The following is a 23,955-nucleotide window of genomic DNA, read 5'->3' on the forward strand; positions in this document are numbered from 1 at the left end:
ACTGCGACAAACACAACGCATAACACACATAGGGCGCTTTGACCTTCTGTAGTGAGGTCCACACTTAGCTGACTGACAGGTGCTTGGATCACGTGATAGATGCACCCCCAGCTAGACAGGTATACAAATCACAGGTGTACTGGTGTCATATAGCTGATTTACGATCTGTGAACACTCTTACGTTGCAACGTACCTTTCATTACCACATGTAATTTATGCATAATTATTCTGCTGTTTACTCAGCGAAATTGAAAATTTGACACTTGAATTGAAGCCCACAAGGGAACTCGTGCACGTGTGTGCATTATTTTGAAAAGAGATGTGTATCATACTGCTACCATCCAGGTAACAATACAAATGATGAAAAGTAGATTGCAGCATCGTTTATTGAAAACATAATGCTTAACGTTCCAGCGCGAACTTCACACTGTTGGTAGAGAATAACAATTGTGACTATATATACGTTACTTTTTACTTATTCACACACACACACACACACACACACACACACACACACACACACACACACACACACACACACACACACACACACACACACACACACACACACACACACACACAAAATAATACATACATACACACATTCATCCAACCAACCATCAATCCACACACACAACACACATGCACGCACGCACACACATACATACATACATACATAAATTTACATACATACTCTCCCATACTCTATTTTATTACTCACACACAATAGTTTGTTTGGGTAGTTTAACGTTAATGTATATATACATTGTGTTGTTCTGTTTCAATACAACTGGAATCTTACTGGAAGTATGCTCACATTTTCACAGAAACGTAAAAACAATATAATCTCTGCAGACATAATGCAAACATGACGTATGTTGTGACCTTAAATGTAGAAAGGGCTTAAGTGTAGAATAGTCATGAATATTCATTAGTGGGCGGATATTATATGGCCACGTCACACGTGTTTCCTACGCACTACTTCTCACTTAAACACGGAAGTGCCTCTACTTCTGCTGAGTCGTGCGAGGTTGAATAACGTGCAACGAGGGTACATTTCTTGCTGAACAACATAATATAAACAGCCTTGGAACTTCTTTACTGCAGTTTAATATTTAGGGAAAATATATCCATATCGAAATGTTTGTTAAAAGTTCAATAGTAATTTGTGTAAGCAATGGTGGCATTAGAGCATCAGGGAATTCTCATCATGTTTACCATAGCTGTTCTGTCTTGGAAAATGAATAATGGGGATGGTGTATAAGAACAGTAAATGCTCCTTTTTGTTAAAAGTATGCCATAAGTCCAGTATAGCAGCTGGTATAAGTACTATGAAGAAACACCTTAGCAAAAGGCACGTAAGACCCCCATCTTACTTAGAAAATATTACACATTCATCATGTGTCTACTACTACTACTACTACTACTGCTGCTGCTGCTGCTGCTACTACTACTACTACTATCCTTTACACTGATGATAGATAAATACATCTAATGTCAGTTATGTATCAGTGTATGAAAGGGTTTGACTGACACATGTCATCGTATCCTAATTGCGTATATGGATGCTCATGAAGTTGATCACTGGATTGTCTGGTCCAGACTCGATTATTTACACACCACCACCTTTAAGTGGAATATTGCTGAGTGAGGTGTAAAACTGAACTCACTCACTCACTTTACTTTAATGAATCAATGATTTCAGTAAATCCATATTTTAACTTTAATAAGATATAATACAGCCCCGCCCTGGCAGAGCCTGTTTTGTTTCTATAGTGCAGACAGAGTGGTGTGTACTTGTAGAAAATTTGAGAGAGTTTGAATTCTACTCTTTTAGCACTGTAAGAAGTTGTGGGCAGGTCTCCTCCTCAACTGACTTTATTGTTTGGTAATCAATGCTTGGGTGATGTGCCATGTTCTTTAGCAATAAACTTGAAATATAGGTGTGCTTATACAGTATGAATGAGAACATATATATACAGGATACATTTAGTTTACCACAGTGTACTAAAGGTAAAATATACAAATGTGTTTATGTGATTCTTAAGACATTAGAAGTTTAAGTTAATGTTTGGTACATATTTTTAAAATATAAATAAAGTGTGAAATGAGAGGTAGTTGGTTATGATGCCTCTATCAGTATCTTGCCAGTCACATCACAATCTAGGACATCAACTGTACACATTTGCATTGGACAGGGAGTCAAACCAATAGCTGTGGCATCACAAGCTAATCCTTGTACCACTCAGCTATCCAGTGCCCTGCATTTATATAATCACACCAGAGTATGAATGAGTGCGTGTGTGTGTGTGTGATTGTGTGTGTGTGATTGTGTGTGTGTGATTGTGTGTGTGTGATGTGTGTGTGTGTGTGTGTGTGTGTGTGTGTGTGTGTGCGTGCGTGCAAATCTGATGAATGCATAACATAACTATCTTCTCACAAATATTTATATTGTTTATGTAATTGAATATAATGTAAAGTTCACATTAGCTTTAAGTTTATGAAATAAAAGGTGCACTTTGAACATTGGTGCAAAGTTAACTTAATCCATTCATAAAGTATATGCAGCTGAACACAAGCAAGCATGCTCAAGGTGAACATGCCACTGTGGACATTTTCTGTGAAGTCCAAGTATAGACATCCTTCAAATCCTGGTGTTGAGTTGTTTGTGTATTCGCAAATGTTGTAGAGCATCAGCTGAGTAGGTAAAAGCTGACCATTGTCACATTTCCTCATAAAATGACAAAAAGAAATCAGTTTTGTTTAAGGTGTTTTATTACCAAAATCCAGAACAGCCTGTCTTCCCATGGGACAGTCAAGAAGAATACTACGTTAAACATAATGCTATGTAGTATTGAAGTAATTATGTAGGTACACACACATATCTTTATGTCTGTTGAAAGAACTCCAAGAAACAAGTAATGCCATTGGCTCACCAACATTAAATGTGTAAATATATATGGAGGTTACATGTATATGACATTGAACATTATACCCTTCGTATTTGTGAAAAGATAATGTTTATAGTAAACAAACCAAGGTAGCTATTTGAATATACTTTCAGAAACAGAAGCATCACCTACACCCCATTCCTTAAAATGTTTTCAAATATTACAAGGTTAAATTTAAAACAATACAACTGCTTAAAATTCAACAATAACCAAGTGTAAGTATAATATAAATACAAGTATTACAGTCACTTTTCAAAATCACCTCAAATGTCACCTTGAATGTTCATATAGCATTAACATTAAACATGGCAGTAAATATAAAGAGACATGAAAATAGTGAACGTCTTGCATCATATAAAAATAATTAAAACATGTGTAACAGCTACATCAATATAATGATCTTCACCAAAACCTTCACAGAACAGGGTATCCATTGGACAGAGGAAGGCACACGCCATGTTTAATTATGCATGTGTGAGTTCATTCTTAGAACCTGTGTTGTCTTGTGACATGGACATTTTACCAAAACAATTCCCCAAGACTAATGAAGAATAATCTCATTAATCTTTGTGTTGTAGTCATAAGGCAAACAACACTGTTTCACTGGGCTGAACATCTTGTTTCTAAATTATTACTTTCATAAAATGATTTGGCATTTGGAATGAATGAATGAATGAATGACACATATGAAACTTTCTTAGATCTGGCAAAGGGAAACAGTTTCACATGATTTCCTAGCAGACATGCAGACACTTGGTTGCTGTTATGTGCAGCCTTAATAAAATACTAACTATCACAAAGGACAGTTTTGATAACAGCCAAGTTCATGAAATACAGGAAATATGGCATAACTTAACTCTTCCGATGTTTACTGCATGCAACATACACTAATATCAAACCATCAGACTATCTCAAATCATAAATTTAGTCCATCAAGATAACTGTCATCACTTGTCATGTACAGTGATGTGGACACCTCTTCCTGGAACTTGGTCCGCATCAAACTCTGTTCATTTGCATTCCGGTTAACTTCTTCATTGCTTTTTGTTTTCATCACATCCATCAGAATAAATGTAATCGATCCCAACACACATGAGGTAATCTGTGGCTGCTCTGAAGTACAAACATATATCAGTGTTATCTTTTGGTATAAAAACAATTTACACAGCCATCATAGCTCAATTATGTATGTCCTCAATGGTGAAAAATGGCAACAGAGCCAGTTGCCTAACAGTTATTGCTCATGCTCATTCTACAAAACATAGCTATTTATTTATTTTTTTAATCTCATGAAAATACATACATGCAGAAGCTTTAACCTTTTGAAAGTATTGCGTTACAAAACAAATGCCAATTCATGAGGAAAAAAGCACAGAAAAAGGAACTTTTCTTGATACGGAATGTCATGTAGATTTTCAGAAAATACATGATGGCAAGTTATTGGCATGCATGACATGTCCTGCTGGAACATCAGTGCTACCTTGTTGACTTGAACATTAACCACACACTTATTAGACAACGTGTGAGGAAGCAAATTCTGATCCTGAGAAATTGACGACTGATTGCCAGTATGAGCAAAAGACTGGCTGATGATGTCTGTACAAGGGGTGGTTACCATTAGTCACCACTCGCCCCTTTCCGTAACCTGCAAGAAGACTCGTGCCTCTCTCGATGCTTGTTATGTGCGAAAATACGACAAACCAATCAGAACGAGAGTAAATGACTGTGGTGCTTTGGTAAAAATAATCCTGAGTACTTAAATCGTTTATGGCATTATGTCATTGTTTAAAAAATCACGAAAACTATATATCGTCATATTGAAAGTACAAAGAACTTTGCTAACAGGATTTTGCTGCCTATTATGGTGTTTTTGATAAGAATCATGCGATTGACGGCGAGAGATTCAAATACACGCACGTGCGTTTGTTGACATAACGGCTCTCATGGGTCCAACTGAGGGTGTTTCTGACGATCTTGCGGGCTTGCTATGGAGATTGTACGCACGCTTCCAACAATTTTAGGAAATTTAATTATACATCGCTACGAGTTTCAAAACAATAATATTATATCTGTATGTAACTAATCAACTTTAATCTTTAACATTGGGCATATATTTCAATTCTCTGGGAATATTTTAGTCTGACCTTCTTGTGGTCATTCATATATTTTTCAGCGAATTCAGTTAAAAGTCCACTTGTGGTATGACAGCAAGGTTACACGTATCTTCAGTTTGAGAAATATTATAAAAGTCATTTTTTGAGTTTCTGCTTTGAGATTTAATGTAGAGGCTTTTTTTACAAATTTTTTTTTACAAATTTTATTTGCATATTCAATTAAAACAAATCCCATTTGTGATTATTAAACCCTTTTCAGAAATATAATTGGAAATATAAGGTGAATATCTGGTAATAATTACGTCAGAATATGTCTTTAACAAATATGTTTTTTTTCTTTCTTTTAGTTGTACCAAGGAGGTTTAATTCTTTAGAATAAATAGCAAAAAAAAACAGCAATACAATGTATGAGTACTTCGGTGATATTAAGTACCATTGGAATCAAACAGGAATAGAGTTATCGTTCCTGTTTGAAGTAGTTCTGATGTTCCTACGCCAATATGAAATCCTTCCAGAGGGGCACGAGTCGCTATTCGGCTTGTCCCGGAATAACACGAGTTGGTCACGAATGGCAGCTTCTGAATGTACTGGGTCTAGAGTACTAATTTTCAGAGATTTTAACTATTATTATTCGTCACATTCCCTTGACCAGAAGTGGGATAATGCCTTTAAAACCTACAGATTATGGAATTTCAAGATGTTCTCTTGGTTGGTGATAGTAAATAGCATTTCAAACTTGTGAGCAGCTTCTGAATGTACTGGGTTAATAGTTCTAATTTTCAGAGATTTTTAACTATTAACATTCGTCACATGCCCTTGACCAGAAATGGGATAATGCCTTTAAAACTGAAAGTTTATGGAATTCCATGAATTACTTAGAACTGGTGATAGTAGATAGCATTTCAAACTTGTGAGCAGCTTCTGACTTATTTTCAGAGATTTGTAACTATTGTTATTATTCACAAGCCCTTCACCAGAAATGGGATAATGCCTTTAAAACATAAAGTTTATGAAGTTTCAAGATTTCCTTTGGACTGATGATAGTCAATAACATTTCAACCTTGTGAACAACTTCTGAATGTACTGGGTTAATAGTTCTAATTTTCAGAGATTTTTAACTATTATTATTCGTCACATGCCCTTGACCAGAAATGGGATAATGCCTTTAAATCCTACAGATTATGGAATTTCATTATTTCCTTTGAACTGGTGATACTAAATACCATTTCAAACTTCTGAGCAACTTCTGAATGTACTGCGTCAAGCAAGACACTCATTTTCAGAGATTTTTAGCCTTTATTATTCGTCACATGCCCTTGACCAGAAGTTGGATAAGGCCTTTAAAACCTAAAGTTTATGAAGTTTCAGGATTTCCTTTCGACTGGTGATAGTAAATAGCATTTCAAACTTGTGAGAACCTTCTGAATGTACTGGGTCAAGAGTACTAATTTTCATACATTTTTAACTATTATTATTTGTCACATGCCCTTCACCAGAAGTGGGATAAAGCCTTTAAAACCTACAGTTTATGGAATTCCATGAATTACTTTGAACTGGTGATAGTAAATAGCATTTCAAACTTGTGAGCAACTTTTCACTGTGCTGGGTCAACAGTACTAATTTTCAGAGATATTTAACTATTATTATTCACATGTCCTTGACCAGATATGGAATAACACCTTTAAAACCTACAGTTTATGGAATTTGAAGATGTTCTCTCAGTTAATGATAGCTTTTCAAACTTGTGAGCAACTTGTACTGGGCCAATAGTTCTAATTTTCAGATATTCTTAACTGCATGTAATTTACTATAAATCCAGCACAGTTGCATGACATAGTATAACTGACGTGTCCACTTGCCAAACTACATGCTAAATTTAAAAATTCAACAGTCCATCTACATACAGTTCGGAATGCATCTCTTCAGAGCAAGAGTAGGCATCAACTTAATTCCAAGCTTTCATCAAATTGTTGATCTGGACTGGGGGGCTTCCCAACATGGGATGGTATGGTGAACAACCTGTAAACATATGAAGTTATTCATAAATAAAAACATTTATTTGTTATGTCATAATAAAAATCATACCTGCACCATATTTTTAGAGTAACCTGAAGGGAGCAAAAAATAAGGAACAGATAATGGAATTAAACTTAAAAATGCCTTACTTGACAATTAGGGTTAAAATCTAACATCAATACATAAAGGTCTGACTATATAAAGCTGCCAAATAGGAGCATACCTGTTAAGGTGTCGTGATAGAAACATTTCAACTATCAAATACATTTAATGACTTAATGGGAAAATGAAAAAATATGTCATGAGCCATGCCACTACAGAGCTGGGTCAATTGTCCGATTGTTACTATCAGTTAGTAGTTGTACCAAGGGTTCACAGGGAAGATGCCTCTACATCTGTGACCTTAACCTTGCACATCACCTTTATAGATCACAGGTGATATTTGATATCAGATCACATATATTTTATTTGATATTTGTCACCTACTTTTCCCTGAGATATGGTGTGATGAGTTAGACTTATCACAATTGTTCAACACATAATCATTTCACTGCTCCCTTAAATTCAGAGCCTTGGTTACATTGTAGTATTCTTGGACTTCCCCATCTATATATGAAGTAGATCCTATGTAGTTAGATCCACAAGGTCAACCTGGTGTCATCCCCACTGGTGTGTTTGATATCACAGGTTTCAAATTTGTATGTAAACAGTCTCCTCTCACCCTGCTTCTTAATATACTCCTGTATGGTTTCCTAAGAGTTTCCAGTGCAATACTGGTTTATCAATGTTCCTGTTGTTTTTTTCTTCCTGAACCCCACAACTCTGTGTAAACTTTCCACATGACATTACAAAGTTCAAACATGGGAATTAATATGTTCCAGTCCCTATTGATAATTTCCAGTCTGTATTCTCCATGGTTCGGGTTGTTTAGTTCTTAAATCAAACTTCTTCATTTTCTTACAGAAGCTTAAGTCTTACTTTCTTTGGGAATGTCACCTCTTTCAGTTGTCATTTGAAATCACACCAGTACTACTCTGTCTTGAAGGTTGTGCCTGAAATGTATCAAAATCAATCATTAGGTTCAAGTGTACTTCTTGTGTTTGTTGGTCTTTTTGTTGTTGTTTTTGTTGTTATTAAACGCCTCAGTATTTAAGCTATATGGCTGACATCTGTTAATAATCATGTGATAAATAATGTCATGTTTACCATTGTATTTTTATCTCACACTATGTCACTAATGTAAATAATTTTATAACATTTACTAAATATGAACATCACTCATCTTTCAACAAAAGGTACAGTGCAAAAGGTACAGACACTCATCCACATTTATTGAGATATACATGTAACATATCCAGCTTAGCCAAGGATAAGAACAAATATGTATTAGGTACAAAAAACATAATATTATATAATGTTCAACAATTGTCTTTTCCTTGTTCCTTGTTCGTTATATTTAATGATAAGATGTTTCTACATCACCCCATATAATGTGCTGACTATAGAAGAATGACTTGGAGTCATATACAATAAGCGTATATTTCCCATAACATTGCCTGAGTATCATGTGCTATTTTCGTCATATTACATGGTGGTGCTGTTACTTTGAACATTACTATATACTTACATTGTACCAATAAAACCTGTCTGTCATATGCCCGTGATATCTCTGGTTGTAGTGAGTGAGTGAGTTTAGTCTTACGCCGCACTTAGCAATATTCCAGCTATATGGCGGCGGTGAATAAATAATCGAGTCTGGACCACACAATCCAGAGATCAACAGCATGAGCATCGATCTGTGCAATTGGGAACCGATGACATGTGTCAACCAAGGCAGCGAACCTGACCACCCGATCCTGTTAGTTGCCTCTTACGACAAGCATAATTGCCTTTTGTGGCAAGCATGGGTTGCTGAAGACCTATTCTACCCCGGATCTTCACGGGTCTCTCTGGTTGTAACAATGTGTTGCAAATCAAACATGATATGTACAATCTTTGTACAGAAATACATGAGCATGATGGTTACTGTTCAATTGTGCACCCAAAATAATTATAGCAAGCCTAGCTTAACTTACATAGCATGTCCATATTGATAATGCTGCACAACCAACAGTGTTGGACACTGACCAAAACTTGTCTGTGGTGTCCAATGGACCAACTCAAAGAAAAGGTATATTGGTCCTGCTGGCCAAAAAGGCTTAGGAAAGATTTACGCTAGTAGCCGCCATATATTTTTTTATTATTCTATGCCTAAGAATATAGGCCTACGGTTTTCATAAAAACCTAACTCTAACCCTAAACCCTCAAAATAATCATAACAAGAAGACAAAGTCATCAATATCCCTTGCAACGGCAAAATACTTTATGAACATGTCTGCTAGTTATCATTATGTCAAATGTTTTGGAGTGTATACAGCAAAGTGGAAGGAGAGTATTGGAAGGGTTTTTAAGATCTGCTCCAGAAAGGAGCACTACCACCAAATTCAGTTGAAGCCTAACTTGATGCCATGGAAATGCAACAGGATTACATCGTAAGTCATGTTTCCATGGAAACCACAAAAAATAAAATCCATATCTGTGTGTAACCCCCAAACGGCACATCTAGGGATCATACTTGATATGTGTACCAAGTTTGATTAAGCTAGCATCTATAGTTTGGAAGATCTGCTCCGGACAACATGACATCCTCATAGCCACAGTCTAAGTCATTATTCCATGGAAACCGCAAAAAATAAAATTCATATCTGGGTCTAACCCCCAAAAGGCACATCTAGGGATCATGCTTGATATGTGTACTAAGTTTGATGAAGCTAGCATGTATATGAAATACACAATTGCCATTTTAGAAAGTGATGAAATGTAACATATGTTATACTTGGGATTACACTTTCTTTGTAAAGTACAGATTCTAGTACTTTTTGGGTTGAGTCCCATCTGGCATTAAAACCCACACCATCAGAGTCAGGCACTACAGTGGCTTCCACCACCATTCAACATTGTTTTGGTAACCTATTATCAGGCATTTACAGTAATGTACACCAATGTTTAATAGCCTTAGTCATATATACAAATTGAAAAGGAAATGGTAAAACCATTTTGTTACAGGTAGATTTTCCAACATTTAATATATTTTTACGAAATTTGTGGACAGATTCAATGGTATTGGAGTAAGAATTAGTGCCCGTGATTTATGATCCATAGCAGAATATAGGTGTGGTTGTGCAATCAAATATATTGGATAAATCTACACAATTTAAATTACCTAATTTCCCTTGAAACTAATAGAAAATATTGCCTTATTGGCCTGTAATACTAAAAATATTTCTACATATGTTATCATTGCATTGAAAGAAAATTACCCGTAATGCCAACCTCATATAGAGAATATAAAAAAACATGTTTTAAAGTATCAAATGCCCTAGAGAAAGATATAAACAGACAGTGAAATCTTCCAACCTTTCTGCTAATATTATTTCTGAACTAAGGATTGCAAGGAAAATGTTTGATCAATGGTAGTATAGAAACCAGCTTGTGATTCACTTATACCTGATAACACCCACTCAGCCTGATTACATAAGTAATGAGGTAATTGGGGTATGAAACAAAGGGGTGGGTGGGTGTGCAGTGTGGGGGGTGTCAGTCTGTTAATTAAGTAATATGAATATAATTAGAGTTGTCTACTGTGAAAACATTAAGGTTGGGTAGAAGAAGGATACTTTATTCAAGTGTCTAGCGTGTATACATATAGAAATAACCATAACAACACATATCACAAATACAAAAGGCCAGACACCAGGACAGTTTCTGCTACAGTTTCTGCAGCAACCTAAACTTCAAAACAAAATCCAGAAAAGTCTGGAAAAAAATAAACTCAATGAGGGGTAAAAATAGGAAACAACATATTCCAACTATAAACAACAATAGAAACAAGCAACAAAAAGCTGAAAACATTGCCAAACAATTTGCTTCAGTTAGCAGAACTGTAAATTACAGTCAACAATTTCAAAACAAATCTCCAAAAGCAGCAGCCTACAACACATAAAAACCCCAAATGCATCTAACCTACAATAAACCTTTTACTGAAGTGGAACTTTACCATTTAAGCAACCACAAAAAAGGTACAGCCCCAGGTCAAGACAATACCAGCTATATTATGTTAAAAAATGCACCTAAACCATTAATAAACCAACTAATAAAACCTTATAATACAGCTTTGATAAACAGTGAAATACCAAAAGCCTGCAAACATTCCCTCAGCGGGTCTAATAAGGGTGGTAATTGTCCTCTCTGTAATGGGAAAATAACTGGGTGGCTTTTGTCCTAGGTGGCATTTGTCCTAGGTGGCATTTGTCCAGGTGGCGTTTGTCCGGATGGCTTTTGTCCTGCTCCCCCCTTAGCATACCCATACACAAACAAGGCCAAGACGTAAACAAAGCCGAATCATATCGGCTAATATCTCTAGCATATGGAAAACCATGGAGGGTATGGTTAACAACCGCCTCACACAATATCTTGAAACACAAAATCTATATAATACAGCTCAATCAGGATTTTGCTAAAATCGCTCCACCCTAGAGCATCTAGCACAAATTCACAACTCACTCAGAATTGCACAAAATACACCAATCTTGTTAGATTTCTCAAAGGACTTTATTATGCTCTGGAGACCGGGTGTCATTAAAACATTACAAAAAAAGTTTAAAAGGGTCACTTCTAAATTTTGTATCAGCCTTTCTAACAGACAGAAACTTTAAGGTGTCCATAGACCATCAAATCTCCCAAAAGTATACACTAGAAAATGGCACAAGCCAGGGAAGTATCATCTCACCCACTCTCTTCAATGTTATGGTTGATGATATATTCAACAACCTCAGTAAAAACATCAACAAATCCCAGTTGGAGCAATATGGGTCAATGAAAAAAATATACATAAAACACAAAAACAAATTTAAGCTGCACTTAACCATATTTAAAAACTGGACCATCCGATGGGGGTTCCAACTGTCTACCACTCAAACAACAAATGTAGTATTCAAAGCACAACATCGAAGAAAACGTACATCTTTATATTAACAAACAAAAATTACCACAATCCGATACAGTAAAATTTCTAGGTCTAATCCTAGACCAGCACTTAACATGGAAAAACATATTCAATACATACAAGAAAAATGCAAGTCAGATCTCAATATTATTAAATACCTATCACATAGTAAATGGGATAGCAACAAACAAACATTACTACTACTATAAATCACTCATCAAATCTAAATTACTCTATGGCGTCGAAATATTTCAAGATATGGCACAAACACATAAAAACAAACTTAGTTCCATCCAATTCCAAACACTTAAATGTATAACAGGAGCATTCCCAGGAACATCCCTCCAAGCACTATTGGTAGAATGCGGGGAACTAGACCTCACTCTCGAATGGGAAAGATGCACAATGAAATATGTAACTCGATCATTTAACAACCCCATTACAAACAAAACTGAAACCACTATACATATCTTAAAAATAAAAATAAAATCATAATCAATACAGGAAAATACCCCAAACCTTTTGGATAAAAAATACAGGAAATTAAACAACAACTTGATTTATATACTACAGAATATAATACAAACCCATATTATAAATCTTTTCCTCCAGCATTACTGCCCAAAATCCTGGCCAACACAAAACTTACTGAACACAATATACTTAATACATTCACAGTGCAAGAATTCATACAACAAAATTAAATTCCACAAGATAATCTTCACATTTATACTGATGGATCCAGGGACCAAAATGGTAATACTGGTTTGGGTATCTACATACCCACAAAAGCATTAAAGCAAACTCCAGTATCTCCACAGCAGAAATCACAGCCATAGTTCAGGCCTTGCAAACAACATCTGACCAAACAACCACTACCATCTGCATTTTTATGCATTCCTTAAGCTCCATGCAAGCTCTCAAAAATTACTCTACAACAAAAAGACCAGATCTAATAAATAACATATACAGAAGAATACAATACCACCAAAATAAAAATAATCAAATACATTTTATCTGGGCCCCGTCACATATCATAGTCTATGGCAACGAAATGGCAGACCAAGCTGCCAAGCTGGAGTGTCTCCACTCAAAACAAAATTTAAAAAATACCTTACTCCAAAACAGACTATAACAATATAATAATAAATAAATTCAATTATAACTGGCAAATAATAGGAAAACTTTATTCACTCTACCAAATTCAACAAAAAATAAATACAACATGTAAATATTATCATCAAACACGCCAAATTGATGTTGCCGTAACCAGATTAAGATGAGCAAATTGCACTTTACAACAGTACCTCAACAATGCTAACTCTTATGATCTCAAGCACATTCTGACAAACCTCAAATTTATTAAACCACTCAATAACAATCTCAGTCATACAAAACTATACCAAATTATCTAGCAACAAAAACAATAACACAATAATTCCACTTTTTACCATTTTAATAATTGTTATAAGTATGTATATATGTTCTTTTAACTTTTCAAATAAGTTCTCTCTGTTTATCAACTTCACTTATTAATCTTTTATATGTTTATCATTATTCACCTAATAAATATGTTTTTAAACATGGGTTGGTTCACAAAACAATAAGAATAACCATTTATTATACTACATCTATATTAAATTCCGAATCTCTATTACTCTTTACCTATTTCATAGTTTTTATCTTATTATTTCGGCCTCACATTCAAAATTTCCCTTAATGCTCAGTTGTTTATTGTTTTTTATATATAGCTTTTTTGGGTAGTAACATCACTCTTTCAAAAATGTAATTTTTAAAGTAAAATTGATATTTTATACTTATCCTGACTCATGATCTTTTGCTTATCTCCCCTTCCCTTTCGAATGGTAGTGGAACACTTGAATCCCTTGAAGTTCCCAAAGTGGACGTACACTCACCCACGAGTTACCTTCCTTGCCCTTTCCCGTGCAAACATATCATGTGACGTGCCCATACTTGTCACTCTCTCCTTATTTTCCGCCCATGCACTCTTGTCTTACATCAATCTCAGACAAGTTGAATCATGTTGATTCATGGCGCTACAGGTAAACTAGTATCTTCCTATTACTAGATATCTTATAACAACCCATAGATTATGATAAGATCTTTATCATAAATGAGTTTCGACCCCTTCACGTACAGGTAAGATCTTTACCCGTACAGGATCTTTAATCACTCATGCTAGCCTGTCCTAGACTGTGCGCATGGACTTTCAAACTAGTACTTTTCCTTAGTAAAAGTTATCAACAAGTCAACGTGATAAAGGGTGAGAATTTCCAACTCAGCGCCTTTTGGGAACCGTTAGTTGCTGTGCTACAACGAGAGGCCCAAATTGGTGAATGCCTGAGACGTCTTCAGTGGCTATGTCTCGGAGGTAGTGGTTGGCAAACACTGTGTCCGACTTCCAAAAGCAGCCCTCCATAATTGTTGGTATAGAGCAATTTCCATGCAGAGCTAGTGTTGACGCCAGTGCTCTGACTCCGTGTGGGTTGGAAGCTCTAGGAGGTTCTAGTCCTGCTGCTTTGTAGGCTCTCAATATAACGGCTCTCATCCAGAACAATATGGTCGTTCTTGAGACTTCTGCTGAAGTCTCTGTTGATAATGGGATGAACAGGCACTTGAATGTTTGTCTCCTCGTCGATCTTGTTTTAGTTCCAACTCTGACTTCATAAGGTTCACCAACCATCCTAGTTGAGTGAGCAACTTGATTGTGAAGTTCAGTTGTAGTTTGAGTAGACTGGCATCTTGGTGGACCTGAATTCCGTCGTCCAAGTAGAAGGCATTGCGTAGACCTCGATGATGTGGGTATGCGACTATAGGCTTGGTTATTCGTGTGAATAGCCACGGAGCCGAAGATATTCCAAACGGTAGGACGTTCCATTGGAAGTGCTGCCCTCTGAATAGGAATCGTAGATACTTTCTTGATTCCTGATGTATCGGGATGAGAAGGTACGCATCCTGCAAGTCTATGCTGGCCATGTAATCTGCTGGACGGATGAGAAGTTTGAGTTGAGGTAGGTGGATCATTCTGAACTTCTCTGGTTTCAGTAAGTAGTCTTTGTTGAATTTGCACATGTTGTAAATCAGTCTGAACTTCTCCTTGGAGTTCTTCTTGGGTACTAGAAAAATTGGGGAATAGAAGCCTGGAGTGAGATGATTCTGATCTATTATCTCTACAGCATCTTTCATCAGTAGTGCATTGATGGCTTCTTGTAGTTTGTCTGCCTGTTCCTCTGCATAGTTGAAGACCATCGGGCTGAGGGTTAGCGGAGGTGTGGCTTTTTAGTTGTACTTTGTATCCTTCTCTTAGTACTTGAGAGACGTAGTCGTCCTCTAGTATTCCCCAATTCTTCCAGTACCCTTGTAGACGTCCACCCACTGTCGATAGTGTTACAGGAACGGCTGGGGGGTGGAAGACGCCAGTCGTTCCGAACCCTGATATCAACGTCTAGTGCCTCTGGAAGCTCTGGGGCCGCGGCCTCTCCCTGAGTTTCCTCTGTAATTTCCGGATGGGCGACGAAAAGATTGCTTACCGCCTCTGAAGCTGGAATACTTCTTGTCCTTTGCTTTCTGTATTCTGGAATACTTGGACTTGTTGTTATACTTCTGAGAAGTATGGCGGATGACGTTGGCCAGAGTATCTATGGTTTTAATCATCATCACTTCTCTGGTATCATGCATAGCTTCCTTAGCTGCATCGTCTATTAGACCTCCAAATATAGTAGGTGCCTCCTATGGAGCTCTTAGTAGTGGTTGGGTGAATCTATCATTCCAAGAGCAGGACGCCAGTAGTCCCTGTCTGCGTACTAAGGTGAGTCCAGCAGATATTGATGTGAGATGGTCCGACAAATAGTATTGATCCTTCTTTTGTGTAACGAGGGCTGAGTATACCATCTTATCCTCTTCCGAAGTTGAATTCTGGAATATATTTATCAATGCTTCATTGACGGCTCTGGACCTGGCCAACCCGAAGAAGGATCTCCTTGTAGCAGTATCAAGTTGAGATAGCTTTTTGTCTTCCACTTTATACATCTTATTCTGGGAGTAATTCACAAGTTTGATGTTATCATCCCAATCAGGCGCCTTCATAAATGGATCCATATTGTGTAGGGGGGAATCTCTTCTTATTAAATGATGGTAGTTGCCGACTCTGATCCTTGGAAGCCTTCGCGAAGCCTGTGCCTAGGTTGGAGGGTACGTTGGATATAGGTTTGATCGGAGGGATGGTGACGGAGTCGAAGTCATCATTGCGCATCATATAAGTGTAGACTTCATCTTTCTCCTTAGAAGGAGACTCCAAGTTCAACCCATTAGCAATCCATGCTGTAACTTCTGAGTCTGGGAAGACGAAGTTCGTTTGCAAGTCCGAAGTCTCCTGATTATAAGAGCTAGGTTTCAACAATTCATCCATCTGCGAAACTGTTTCCCTTCTCGAACCTTCAACCCTTGTTTCGCGAACCTCTATCTGAAGATTCCTCCCTATGCGAACGTCTATCTTGAGAGTGTTCTGTCTGCGAACCTCTATCTGTGGATACACCTCTTCGCGAACCTCTGTGAGGTGAGCTATCTCTTCGCGAACGTCTATCATAGGGCGAACTCCTGTGATGTGAGTCTCTCCTCGCGAACCTCTGGCTTGAGGTGAGTAGCTTCACGAACGTCTGTGCGAGATATGAGATCTCGACCTAGAGCGGCTAGGTGTAGGAGCAGGGTTCGCAGAAGTAGATTCGCGCAAGCCCGTGGGTTCGCACCTGTCCGTAGGTTTGCGCACGGTGTCGGTAGATGACAGGCTTTTCCTAGCCTTCGATTCCTCCTGGAATCTACGTTCCATCATGGCCATCATCTGGTTGGTGAATTGAGTCATAAATTCCCCTGAGTCGAAGTTGATGGGTTATGTGCCTCAACTTCAATCCGAGAAGTAAGAGGTAGTACGTCGAACAGCTGTCCTGCTGTGACTGTAGTATGGGACAATCTCGTGGTAGTAGAGGTTGACTGAGTCACTGATCTCATAGATACTTCAGGTAGGGGTTCGTCAAAAACGTCTAGTTCGTGAGGAGGTACAATCTCTTCGTTGAGGGATTTCTGGTGCGTAGATGAGCTAGCAGGCGTAACAGTAGATTCTTCTGCGTTGTAGAAGAGGATGACGTCTTTTTCTTAGTCTGAGACGGAGTCGACTGAGATGTAGACGATCTCTTCCTGGCCCCCTTACCAGCAGACTGCCCCTGTAACGTATTAAACATAGCACCAGTATTATGAACATCGGCAGTAGCAAGCAACATACGGTTTGTCGGCTGATCTGCAGTTTTATCAATTGTGACTTGAGATGACTTTCTCACCCGATCGATGGCACATCTATAAATATAAGGCAAATATTGATTCAATTGAAGGTTTGATAAATCAATACAATAAGTACAGCGCAAGCTGGAGGAACATGGATTTATGCACGAAGGACATTGGGGGGTGAGGATCAGCCACGGATAACCTGTGCCTGCAAACACTGCAGGATTTCATGAAATGTAAACAACGTTACATGACGATGAAAACGCGACTCAAAGTCAATAAATGTTTGCAAATTTTTACAAGTTTTTACAAATACTACATAGTAGTTATAGCCAAATCCATAGACAGCGTAATTTTGAAGAATAGGCCTAAATAAAAAAGATAAGATGCCGTATACGGGACTCCAGTGCTCGCCCGACCATCCGCTTGGGCGAAAAGGGAGAGAGTGACCAGTAAGGCAGGTCACATGACTGGTTTGCGCGGGAAAGGGTAAAGGGAGGTAACTCGTGGGTGAGTGTATTTATACGTCCGCTTCGGGAACTTCAAGGGATTCAAGTGTTCCACTACCATTCGAAAGGGGAAAGGGAGATAAGCAAAAGATCATGAGTCAGGATAAGGAAATATTTTCTATTTTCTGTTTCCCCTCATTTCTTAATAAGTGTACTACCCCGTCGCCGAAATACCTTAGTTGTGTGTGCAAGGTTAAATAAAACAAATACATACTATGTTTTAAGAAGTAATGTAGTGAAAAACAATGTAATACTTATAACTGTAAACCTGCTGTAAAGGATTTTATTTCAGTAATTAGATTCAATGTCACTTAATTATTTACTGTTGAAATATCATACATTTGTACATGTATTGGAGCTGCATTCAGATAAGCCTTTGGCTTGTTTGCCAATCCTTTTCCTTACTCATAATAAATAAAATTTGTTTAAATCACAACTAACTAACACATATCACACTGTTATAGAATGTGAGGTGGACAAGGGCCTATTAGACACCATGTTACCATAAAACGGCCATAAATAGTAAAATCACAGTTGTGCTAAAACAGTACCAATATCATACATTGAAAGTAGAGTAGAGTATTTTGTATCAATGAGGCTACAAAAGTTGACAAATCTTTGCACTGCATAAGGTATTCAATTGTTCAAATGGTAACATAACAGAGGAAATATGATTGAAATATGACGCACGAATCCAAACATATAAAATTTTTTCTTACCTGAATAAAAACTACAATTTCTTAGAAAACGCACCTTGTACTCAATACTATTAGTTTTACAATGTTTACAAATGTGGTTTTCCTTATAACTGCACAATCCTATTCAGCATTCAGATCATACCTGAAAACCTATTTCTTCCAAAACGCCTACCCTACTTGTTGAAGTGTTTCAAATGAACTTATCTGAACCCTATGCTGTATGACTGTAGATATTGGGCGCCTTTTCTTTCCAAGGATTTTTTTTCCGAAAACCTTTTAATCCTATAATCCTTCAAGCATGCATTACGCATGGAGCAATGCGCATGACAAATGGACTATTATTATTATTAATATTTTACAAAGTAATTTTAGGATCAGTGAAGATTTAAACAAGCGATATGTCCGGAACTTATTTCTGTTACTTTGCCCACTATCATCCCAAAGTTATATATATATATATATATATATATATATATATATATATATCTATATCTATATCTATATCTATCTATATATTAAGTTATATCATATGAAAATTAACCTCTGCCGGTTTTGTTATGCTGAGTAATCAAAGTCTGTGATTGATAGACATGAGATGCGCTTATACGAAGAGAATGATAACCAGTCCCCTGGGGTGCTTGGGGCTGGATGAAGCCCTGCTGGGTAACTGGTAGAACCTCTGAGGTGCTCACTGACTGTCCACCTTGACGTGCCCAGGAAGCGACCCATAATGGCTGAAATGGGAGAGAGAGTGAATGAAATTTTCAATCTACAGGGGGTTGTGCATGGTCCAAGGGATGAGGGGTCAAAGGGATATTGGAAATATCATGAACATGATTTCAGAAAAACTACCAAATTAATTACTTTGGAGTTATTTCAGTTATAAAAATATGAAAGTGATTTTCAACTGCCAATCAGTAAACTTAAAGCTTCAAGACAAGTACAAACACACCCTTACAGTATGCGATCGGTGGAGAGGACATGCCTTACCCAGACATATAAAGCTGGCCGAGTGTTGGCATAGTGATTGTTACTTTTTATCATAATCCTTATTTTATCCTTAATATATTTATCTGCGGGTTCATACCAAAAACTAGTAAGGATTCCCCTTGGTACTTCAGATATACGACCCAAATTCCAGAAATATTTGTTGCCATTAAGGGTTATATCCTGGGATATCAATCTAAAATATTTTTTCAAAGTTTGTAGTGCCCTGAGAGCCAGAGGGTAGCATTACTTGCCTGGGTAAACTTTCCTACACTAGGTGCACTATTAGAATTGACCCACTTTTTACGTACGGTGAACTTAATTACATTTGGTAGTATGTATGTAAATATGTATGGCATACGTATTTAGTTGGTTGCCAAGAGATGTTACTCTGTTTGGTGGGATTGCTATGAAAAGTTACGATTGAGAAAGACATGTCAATATTTTGATAGCAGCGCTACCAACAGTACTGCAGTACCTCTCCGAAGTTGCAGCTCCCTTCGCTTGTTCTGCGGAAGATACTAGGCCGTGTATGTGACGTAGCACATAAGCTACGCCCACTGATGAATATTCAATGACATGATTATTTTACACTTAAGCCCATTCTACATTTAAGGTCACAACAGACGTATCGGTTTAGTTGCAACAAAATACTGACCTCTTTCGACAATACTCGAGGCCATCATTGATTTCCAGTGGTCCATTCGTGCTTTTTTCACTTATTTTTTTGCTTTTTCATGCCCTAGCGAATCTTTCTATGTGATTTGCGTTAACTCAGTGATCGAAGAAAGCATTTTATTAGAAGCAAACGACTGACATTTATGTAAGCATATTCAGGTTAGGTCGGCCTGTTTGGTCAAGTTTACCGACAAGAAGAACAATTTTAGATATAAACGTTTGAACTGTAGCACACATTTCAACGACGGAATCTATACATGAATACAGGTAATGTTTATTTACAGTTCTTTCATGGCTTCCCACGTCGTCAAGGTATTGACAACGGCTATCTCTCTAGTACTGAAACTACCATATTAACTGTTTTATGTTTTAATAAGGTATATATATACACGTTGCCTTCATGAATAATACTCGGTACTGCCGCTTGCTGTCATAGCCTTGGTGTAAATGTATCTCCGTCATTTATCTACGCTATCAGCAAGATGCTTGTGTCACTGAGTACATGTTGTTGTACACAACAGTCAGTCATGTGTGAGATCTATAAAGATCGGGTTAGAATTGGTCTTCAGTAACCCATCCTTGACAACGGACTCGGGTGGTCAGACTTGCTGAATTGGTTGACACATGTCATCGTATGCCAATTGCGAAGATCGATGCTCAAGCTGTTTATCACTGCATCTGGTTCATACTCGATTATTTACAGACCATAACCAACATTTACACACACCTAATCATTATAATAATACTGCAACTGGTCTGGGCTTCATACCCAGCAGCTGTCACATCATTTCCTCATCTTGAACCGAGATTCTGGAACACCATTGTGCCACCTCTCTGGTTCAGAGCGATTGCACCCCACACCATGATGCTTGGACCACCCAACGAGTCTCTTTCAACAATACACTCATTGGAAAACAGTTCCCCGCACCTTTACCATACTCTCACTCTGCCATCGACAGTAGAACCACAATATTGGCTTTCATGTTCACAGTTCTCCATTGCCGATAACACCAATTTCGATGCTGAGTTGCCCACTGCAGTCGGTTTTGCCGGTGATGAGCGGTGAGGACAGGACTACGATATGGTCTGTGACAGCAGAGGTTTCTTTCGCGCAAACGTCGACGCACTGTATCGGCACTGACGAGTCTGTTGCGTTGTTTCTGTCGCTCTGGGGAAGCGACCATGCAGATGGTGGCGCACAATCTGTCGGTCTTTACGTTGTGGTGTTACTGAAGGTCGCCCATTGCGCGGATGGTCTTGGATGCTGTTAGTGACCTGATACCACTCCTGGAGTCCGTAGATTGTCCTAACATGAACATTAAAATGATTGTCTATTCTCCGTGCACTCTGGACAATTTGCAATCGTCCCAATACTTGGTTCCTCTGATCTCTCGTAACTCGAGGCATGGTGATTGTGTCAAAATAAAAAATCAGGCGAGTTTGGGACTCGCTTTCATTGGTAGGGTTGTCACGACATGCACGTGCATTTTCATTAGTCAGGAATGAATAACCATTTAACATCACTGCCTTTTTCGGTGCGTTTGGTCGATATGCTTTTTCATCAGAAAACACACTGATGTAGGTAATAAATGTCAAATTGGATTGAAAAAACATGTTAACAAAACAGTACAATCATAATAACTACAACACCTTGTAAGAACAAAATTTTGCATTCGGTTTTGAAAGGCGACGTTTCTTTTGTGGTTCAGTATATATAACAAACAATGTGAATGAAAGGGGCGTTCAAGGTTGTACTGTCCATGTCACGAAACAAGCAGACATATCCTTGTTATATGAACAAGGCACGGGGAGATGCACTGAATGTAAAATAGGAAGGACGTTTTGGTTATCTGTAAACGTAATCTGTCCAAAGTGTTGTGCCCGTAAAGAACCGGGTTAGAATTGATCTCCAGTGACGCATGCTTGTCGTAAGAGACGACTAATGGGATCTGGTGGTCAGGCTCGCTGGCTTGGTTGATGTCATCGGTTCCCAACTGCGCAGATTGATGCTCATGCTGTTGATCACTGGATTGTCTGGTCCAGCCTGGATTATTAACAGACCGCCGCCATATAGCTGGAATATTGCTGAATGCGGCGTAAATCTAAACGCACTCACTCCAAAGTGTACATGCACTAATAACAACAACAACTGGAGTGTAAGTAGAACAGTTCATATCATGGAACAAGCTAGAATGCGCGTGGGTAGATAATCAGTCAAGATAACACGATGACTGTTGTGTAAGTGATTGTGTTTATGTGGGTCATGTCTTGCTCTGTTCATGGACAAGTTGTCAAACTCCACCATGCCCATAGGTGTTATTTGTGTTGGTGTTATTTCCACCGTTTATGTTTTCTTGGTAATTGTAATTTATTGTCTACTTCGATCTCATGTATACATGTTTAACTTTATTTAGGGCAACATTTTCTATTTCTGTGTTTCTCATTGCCTTAAAATCTGGTTCAATCTAGTTTGCTGTTCTCTGCTGCTTTTGCTTGCAGTTCAGTCTGTGATATGGATTCAAAATATGCAAATTTGACAATAAATGATAAATACCACAGAAATCAGAAAAGCTTAAGATGAGTTTTTTAATGGGTCTTTTCTCTTATAAAGATGCGGAGTTCCCACAGGCACTACTAAACGGGCAAATAAATCAGAATTAAAGTTACTGATGTTTTTGTCTTCTTCTAAGAAAAGACAATCAATTTCAGTGAAAAACATGCTCTGCATACGCTTATGCACTTCGTTGCTGTGCTGAATTCCAAAGCCCCCAGTAGGGAGTCAAAGACAATGGATTCTGAAGACCTCGCACAAGTAGTAATTTATAGTGCAACTATCACATGCAGTATACAGTTTGTCCCGTGCAGTGGGCGATCGGCGAACTCTGCGCTGGGTTGTAACACGCATATCCTTAGTTTTTGCATTCAGCAACACATAACTCTCAGTAGGCTTAAGTGTACTAAAAGTCTTATCTGATATCAGCTAGTGTTACACAACGACTGCAGATATATGTCAACATTTTGCCCTCACTGCGCGTCGGGGCAGGTTGGGTAATCTGGAGGTGTCACTACTGACTGACTACTGGCATTATCTGTAGAATATTGAAGGTAATATGTGTAGATCTAAAATGACGTACATTTCTGTTAACTAGTATTATGTGTTGTGCTTGCATGTATTTGCACAATGTTTACTGTTGATGTTGTTATTGTTTAATGTAAGACTACAATATTTAATGATGATGTTTTCTTGTTTCAGTTGGGGGTGGAATAAGCCTGGGTGCCGTTGTTCAAAGCAATCTTAGCGCTAAGGTGACCGTAACTCCCATACCTTAACATAAACTTCTCTTAAGACCCAGGTTTGATTCCCACATGGTCGCACTGTGTAGAGCTCATTTCTGGGGTACCTCGCCGTGATATACCTGGAGTGTTGCTGAAATTGGCGTGAAAGCATACCCACGTACTTATAGTTGAGGTACTAGTCTCAACCCCGGAGATATAGTCACCGGAGGAAGACATCGCCAGCAGCTTGAGGAACGCGCAGTATCTGTGAGTTGAGAGAATAGAACTGTTTCTCGTGGACAGTAAAATTCCACACGATTTGTTCTTGTTTCTTACATATCGTTAGAGTAAGGTTATAAATAAAGCAGCATGGATCTCTGCCCACCT

At 37.9% G+C, this 23,955-nt stretch overlaps 1 protein-coding gene across 3 annotated transcripts in view; it reads left to right on the forward strand.

Annotated features, from left to right (window-relative positions):
• The window catches only part of LOC124273760 (scavenger receptor class F member 2-like), a 64,553-nt gene that overhangs the window by 37,204 nt on the left and 3,394 nt on the right, over positions 1–23,955 (forward strand). The window contains exon 1 of one of the 3 annotated variants that reach the window (XM_046709065.1): positions 23,298–23,397. The exons of 1 other annotated variant lie outside the window; for it this stretch is intronic. The gene's annotated coding sequence lies outside the window, so the exon portion shown is untranslated. Of the gene's footprint in view, positions 1–23,297; positions 23,398–23,609; positions 23,836–23,955 lie in introns of those variants that run through there. One more of the 3 variants, XM_046709064.1, reaches the window with a different exon arrangement.

Source organism: Haliotis rubra, unplaced genomic scaffold (assembly GCF_003918875.1).
Source record: "Haliotis rubra isolate DU_JTF1 unplaced genomic scaffold, ASM391887v1 Scf1838, whole genome shotgun sequence".
Lineage (NCBI taxonomy): Eukaryota > Metazoa > Mollusca > Gastropoda > Lepetellida > Haliotidae > Haliotis > Haliotis rubra.